The sequence below is a fragment of the Mugil cephalus genome, chromosome 15 (genome assembly GCF_022458985.1).
Source record: "Mugil cephalus isolate CIBA_MC_2020 chromosome 15, CIBA_Mcephalus_1.1, whole genome shotgun sequence".
NCBI lineage: Eukaryota > Metazoa > Chordata > Actinopteri > Mugiliformes > Mugilidae > Mugil > Mugil cephalus.
Genome location: NC_061784.1, coordinates 23,843,094 through 23,851,102, shown reverse-complemented (window position 1 = coordinate 23,851,102; position 8,009 = coordinate 23,843,094).

The following is an 8,009-nucleotide window of genomic DNA, read 5'->3' as shown; positions in this document are numbered from 1 at the left end:
CTTTGTCTCTTCCTCATTTCTCTTTGTATCTGTGTCTTTCTTACACCCACACACGAGAGATTCCCCCGGTTTATTTCATGATGAAATAAATAAAGAAATAATAAATGAAACTGTTTGTGTGTCTGTTCTAAACGTATGTTCTCATGTGTTGAAGTGTGATTGTTTTATGGATTAATTTATGACAAACGCTGCAAATTAAAACCAGCTGCAGCTGCTGCAGTAAATCCCACTGTGAGTGTTTGCATTCATGGGTTTAACTAATACAGCAGATATATCTGCATGTGCTCATTCATTTATTTCTTTCCAGCTCCAGCAGGACTGACTTTTCAACAACTATTAACTAGATTAACCATTAAATGATGAAATCCTTTGACTTTTCCTGCTGCGTTTTGTGTAAAAACACTGATATTTCTGCTCTAATCACTGAGCTGATTTTTCAGCATCTGCTTAAACAACAACACGTCATTATTTAGGGTTTAGTGCAGATGTTAGCGTTTAGCTCAGAGCACCAAGTACCTGAGACTTTTATCACAGGACCTAAATATTCCTTCAGTCTGATGGAAATGAAGCTGGTTCCCTCCAGGACAGAAAGGTGCAAAAAGACCAAACAACTACGAAAACTGCATCATCTTTAATCACGGAGGCGATAAAAGCTGCTGCTGCTGATTAAACCCTAGTTTTAAAGTTAAAGGATTAGATCAAAATGGTGCAATCGGGGACGTCCTGATCGATATCAGGCTTCAGTCTAGTTATTTATTTTATGTCCTGGACCAAAACAAACACATCAGAATAACTTCAGCCAGCGTCAAAGATGCCAAAGATAAAAGAAGTGGAATCACAATCAATTATTGCACATGGTGAGTCCATCATGTGCAAGTGTCTGAAAAGAAAGTATCAACAATTTAAAAATGCCACGAGGCACCAACGACGTCACTGTCCTCATGTTCCTGTGGTTAAATTAAATGATGAAATCCTCCCAGAGCTGCCGGTGTTTCTGTGAACTTTAAATACTGAACATTTTACACAAACAAGTAAGAATCCTGTTCGTGTTGAATATTAGAACCTTTTTACCCTTTTTGTTACAACATGGCACAAAGCAAAACTTTATTTTAGTTTCATCCTAAACAAAACATAATCATATTCTACATATCTGCTGTTTGTCAAGTTCTTACCTGATGGAGGAGACAGACACTGTAACTACAGAAAGAAACAAAATAAAAGTAAATATCAAATTATTAATATAGATCATATTAATGGGTTCCTCCTTCCAGTGAATATATCTTTTTGGATCCTCAGGGAATGTGTTGTTTGTTCCATTTGATTTATTTCCTTCATTCTTTCAGTCCATATATTATATTAATTTTATTATATGTTGGAGCCACTGGAATATTTCCACCAAATACGTCATTAAGAGTTTCAGTCACTTCTTCCAGAACGTTTCTGGTTTGAGACGTAATCAAAGTATTTATTTGAGTTTAGTGCCAAATTAGCCAATAACCTCAGAACCTCATGACTTCCTTCCATTTAAATCCTCTACATACGTCGGAATTAGTTAACAAATATTCTTCAGTGGATATTTCTGGGAAACTGAAATTAATTCCCACGTATCACGTGATACATGGGAATTAATTTCAGTTTCCTGTTTCTCTTTAATTTGTGCAGCATTAGTCAAATTAATGTCCAAAAAGAAAAAGAAATTGGCTTATTTATTTCTTACAACTCTTTGTTGTTTGCACTTTTATCAGTAATTTAATTGATTAATTTAATTTAAACTTCCAGAGGTGTTCTTCTTCTTCTATTTATATATATACACACACACAAATCACAATCAGCTTTATTGTTCAGGTATGTGAACACAACAAAATAAAAACACCTGAATAAGCATAAAATAAAAATGTATGAAAAAATAGAAAAACTGTGCAACATAAATAGACTTTCTGAATAAAAACAGTGTAGACATCTACACATCTGTATGTAATATATGGAGAGAATATTCTAGATTCTAGAGTCTTTATTGTCATTGTGAGAACATAATGAAATTACTAAATTAGCATTTGTGCTAAGTCTGGTGCATCTACACTGATGACTAATGCATCACTGTTGATGTTAAAACTAATAATAATAATAATAAATAATAATAATAATAATAATAATAATAATAATGATCTAAAATGACCAGCACCTCTTTGGCTTGTTCTTCCAGAGGTTCCTGGTCTCTGAGGTAAGTTCCTCCAGTGGAAACCTCCCAGTTTCTTTCTGCCTCTTAAGTTTTTGTTGTTGTCACATGGATTTTGCATTTTTAGATGAACCGGTAAAAATCCCATTTATAAAATTATAAGTAATTCCAGCCTCTTTCCCAGCGTGACATTTGTGAGCCTCCGTGCAACAGACAGCGCTCGTCTTCTGTCTAATTATGGAAATGGCGCCGTGTGTGTTGACCTTTGTCGTCTCCGAGTTCCCATTTCACCGAGCGCCGCGTACACGAACGCAACACGGAAATAAGAGAGTGAGGCAGCGTTAAAAGCTTCATTCAGTTTATTCCAGAGCGGTTTTATTATAGGTGGGTCCTGGATTTCATGGCTTTTTCATGGGATACGTCACAAGTTCCTCCAAAACTCAACACAAATGAGTGATTGTGAGACAAACTTGCAAAAAATATATATATATGTTTACAGTCTACATGCAGCTGAACAGGAATAACTGACTTTTATTTTTATTCCTAAATGAGTTTGACTGGTTTTTCCCCAAACTCACCACTAGAGGGTAAAAGTCCTTCGTCTCCATTTATTCCTGACTCTCACACAAACACATGACCCACAAACCATCAGTGAGGGGAGGGAAGAATTAAATACTGTCCTCATACTATTATCCTGAATTACACTGAGCTCTAATGTAACAGCTGATGAAAGAGGTGCTGCTGTCGTCCCATCATGTCCCCAATCACAGAATAAATAAAACATTTTGAGTTTGTCATAGTTTAACATTTCGTCTGTTTTCAGGCCTAAAATCAACAATAACCAATCACCACATGGTATTTTAACATAAATATTCTAGAAGTTATTTATGAACATTTATTATATGAACATTTAGAATGAGCTCATTTATTATTTTTTATCTAATTAGCAGGAAGGTTGTTATTTATTTAGCGACATTTTAGTGATATCCAGTCATTTTTTATTAATAAGTGACTGTTTTCCATGATAAATAATAACATTACTTCCAGAATCGTCCTCCTGAAGCGTTGATAGATACACAAACCCCAGTCAAAATAAATGCATCTCTAACACTGTGTAACTCTTTGGAGGATGAGATGAACATAGAGAACGTCTTTCCTCGTCTCTATGAGCAGGACGCGGTTTAATTCAATAAAAATAAAACACATCGTAGAAACACTAAACTAGCCAGAATCTGTTCTTCTGTCAGTGATGCTAGTGATGCTAGTGATGCTAACAGTAGGAGTGGACAGTCTCCAGTCACTCATACGTTCTGGTCTAACATTGGTCAGAACGTTTCTCTGAATCCTTTGTCGGCCATTTTTAGCAACTTCTCTATAAAGTAACTTGGAGGTGAAACACATGTTGGATCAAAGCTCAGCTCTTTAACTTAAAGCTTGAGAAACTTACTGGTTCAGTTTAGACATTTGTAGCAGTGGTTTATCTCATCCTTATTATCCTCGATACATTCTCATCATAGATGTGCAGCCGACAAATCTGCAGCAACTGTGCGATGTTATCATGTCAATATGGACCAAAACCTTTTGAGGAATGTTTCTAACACCTTGTTTAAAGTCTGACACCAAGAATTAAGGCAGTTCTGAAGGTAAAAAGCTCCAACCTTTGACTAGTCAGTGCATATTGACCCATGTAGTCGATTTCCAGTTGATTTTCAAAGTGTTAGCTGTTAGCATGCTAACACGCTGTTAGCATGCTAACACGCTGCCTCTCAAAGCTGCTTTGTTTGAAGTTAAATTAAAATAAAAAGGTGCGTGCGGCGTTTCATTTGCGCCGCGTTCGCTCCATGTCTGAGTCTTTTTTAAATCAGATACGATCTTTTACCTCCAACACCTCAGCTGCTGGTGAACGAGCGTCTCCCTGTGAACGTGTGAATCCGAGACGTGAGACACGGCGTTTTTTTTTCCACGCGCTGCCTTTTCTTTTTAACGACGCTGTTTAGTGACGTTCGTCATCCAACTGAGCCGAGCAGAAGATTTTATTTAGTAGAAAAAGGAGGTCACTCCTCACATCACGTCAGGGTGAACAATCCTAAAACACTACACATCTACATTATTACGGGTTTATTTCCCTAAAAGAGCAAGAACGTGTTTATTTGAGAGTAGAAGGCCGACGCTAACCAGTGCTCCCTCTTTCTTTATCTCCCATCCACTCTCTTCTTCTTCATGCATTTTTAAAATGATGAGAGGGAGGCTCCACTTTCTCACACCATGCACGAGGAGGAGGAGGAGGACGAAGCCACGAGACGAGATGAAGATGAGCAGCAGTATAAACCGAACCCACGCACCGAGTTCTACTACAGGATATATCTTTTTTTTTTTCTTCCTGCGTCGTGTCGTGAGGTATTTCCCCGAATCCGACCTCCTCTCCCTCCGCGTTTCGTGCCGCTCTCTGTGAATCTCATCAGGATAATTATTCGTGCACAGGCATCCGACTCCCGAGCATCTGCCTCTCCTTCTGTTGACCTCCCCCCCCTTCCTCTGCCTCCTCCCTCCTCGTTTTTTTTTCTTTCTTTCTTTCATCCTCTCCTCTTACCGTCCTCATCCTCCTGCTTCTTTATCTGTTAACTGCAGCATCTGTCCCGTTTATGAGCCACTTCACTGTCTTTGCAAACACTTTAACAGAGGAGCTGCTGCGCGCTGCAAATACTCATTCATGCTTATTGTCGTGTTCACATACAGTAAAAAAAATAGGAATTTAGAGCGTTACCTCGCAGGTCTCCCTTACTAACAACATTAGCAAAATAAAGCACATACATGGCTGTAGTATGTGCAGCAGTAACGTGTATATGATGTGTGCAATGCAGGTGAGGCCTTTTTAAACCGAGCGACCAAACGTCGAGTTATTATTTGAGAGACCACCTTAAAGCGCCTTAATGCGATCAGTGTTGTAGCAGAGAGTCAGTGACAGAATCACACGGTTTTTCCCTCCGAGCATATGTTGAACAGATGCTGCAGACCTGGTATTATCACATTTTAAGATGATAGATGCGTCTGTGTAGGTAGGACCAACGTGTTACTAACCAGCGGCGCTGCCAGGAAATGCAGCGATCCTGTCATTATCGTGAAGTGACTCCCACTTACGAGGCCTCGTAAAAAAAGGGGCTTTAAGACGACGGTTCAGACACAGGGTCAAACGTGTCACAGCCGGCCGCCGTACACGAACTAAACGGAAACATTTCAGCTGAAATGAACGTGTTCCTGTAGGTGTTTACGTGCACGAAGAAACATGAATACGTGAGATTATTTTACAGTTTGGTTGCTGTCGCCTCATCTTCATAGATTTGTCATTTTCATGCATTCACACATCAGTGAAGTTTGCAAAAGTTTGGAAGAAAGATCAAATTTGTACATAAAAGATGATAGTTTCTACTTTGCATCAGAATAAACTCGATTATTATAGAAAAAGTAAGTTCTGAGAAGACGTTTTTACTAGTAACCTCCTCTGGCTTTAACATTAGCACGATATAAAAGATGGATATTTGTATATTTATAGATATTTATGCAGAAGTGAATCATGCAAATTTATTTATTTTTACCTATTTTTACTTTTGCATTGAAGTTATGACTCTTACAAATTTTCTCAACTCTAAAACTAAACCCTTCTTCTCTTTTCTAAGATGCTTGTTTGCATCTCCTCTCAGTGGTCATAATGTTGTGGCTGCTTTTTAATGAAGCACCTTCACCTTCACTCGCTATATGTCTGCGTTACACCTGCTGCAGCTGTTAGCACTTTTCTGCGGCTATAAATAGAAGAAGAAGCTCCGTGTGCTTTTATAATCTTAATCCTCCTAAAGGTTCTGGAACAAACTGAAACAGAAGCTGCTTGATTTAAAATCTGAAATTATTAGTCAGTAAATAATTCATTATTTTATGAATTAAAGCTGCAGAATATCTGACGGTTCAAGCTTAAAAAGAATCTCCTCTCACGCTGTGGCCTAAAACTAACAACTGTCTAATGACGATGATGTTAAATACGTTTGTTTATTGGTAAAAATAAAAGTTCCAGTCTGAGCTGTTTTCTCCCTCAGACTCGATTTATTCTGTCAAACAAAGACATGAAAAGGAATCTGAGCCTTAGTTAATGTGAGGAGCAGATAATCAAACATCTGATTATTATATTATGAGCTCATACAATTAATAGGTAGAAGAGATGAAAGGATGAAAGGATCGAATCGATCTTCACGTCAAAATATCAGAACAGAGTCGACTTTCACAAGAAATATTAATATTTTTATGAACCTGTATCAGTTATAAAAGAGTAGAAAGAGGGAGGGAGGGAGGGAAAGATATAGTGAACATATAAATAAGAACGTATAAATAGGAAATGATAGAGAATGTAGAGATGTTCGATATCACTGATCCTTTTCAATTTGATACTGAGTAAAATTCAGGTTGATATCGGTGATACTGAGTATTTCAAATCACAGCTTCATACAGAATAAAAACATCAGAATAATTTATTTATTTATTTTAAACTCTGAAGTAAACTGAGGTAGTGGCCTCATTTACTATGTAGACTGAGCTGATACAACAACAGAAAAACCAAACAGAGACACAATAAGTAAAATAATAAGAGCATTAAAATAAATGATTGTTTAACTATTAAGAACGACTATAAAATGAAACCTTTCATCAGTATCATCACTAGTAGAACGAGACGTTTGTTGTCAAAGTTCTGTCTGGTCCAAAAAGAAGAATTATATGGAAGTCAGATTTATTTTTAAATGTGATTCGTCTTTAATTGTTTTGATTGAAGACATTTGGCTTTTCATCATAGACACAAGTAGATACCTAAAAGTATCGGGATATTAGCCTTGGTATCGCTTGGTATCGGACTGAAAGGAAGAACAAAGGTGTTGCACATTAACGGAGAATATAACAGACAGAAAGCAGGAATCTGTCGCAGATTTGCAGATTGATTTACGTTGCACTCTGGCTAAAATGTAGCGTGAGTGTGTGTGTGTGTGTGTGTGGGGGGGGGGGGGGGGCAGTATGAATAATCAGATGAAAAGCATCTCGTACAGTATTTGTACCAAAACTACAATTGTGCAAATTTAATGTAGATTTGACGCGTAATGGAAACAGAGGCTCATTGAGGAGTTTTAGAAAGTGAGACGTCGGTTCTAGACGTATCAATTAAAACATCGACGTCTCTCTGTCGTAGATGAGCCCCATTAATAAATTAAAAAAATGTTTTTAAAAATCCCTTTCTCCTAAAAATAGGGTCCGTGCAGATTAAACATAAATGAGGACGTGATTGTTTGATGGGATGGGTCTTTCCCCAGAGCGGCGCTTCTCTCCCGCTCCCCTCCGAGGTGATGCTGGTTACCATGGCAGCAACATCAGCTCTGAATCTCTCCCTTTTCCTTTTTTCTTCCTTCCTGCCTCTATCTTTTCCCCCCTCTCTCTCTCTGTCTCTTTCTGTCTCTACGCCCTCATCGCTCTCTGATTCTCCCGCCCTCCCCGTCCTCGGTCGTGTTCGCTCTGCAGCCTCCAGCCGTCGCTCACATGACACAGTTGGTCCTCGTCCAGACTCTGTTTTTTTTTTTTTTTATTTTTTTTGGCAGCGGCGACGTATGGAAACGCTTCACGTAAATATGGCCTCGGATCGGGTGATTCCCTTCAGTCAACAGATTTGTTCCACGGAGAAAATAAATAAATAAATCAAACGCAGCCCCTCCTCTTCCCTGTCGCCCTGTTTCCATTTAAACGAAGAGAAGAAGAAGAAGAAGAAGAAGAAGAAGAGACGATGTAATGTAGACGAGTGATTTCCATT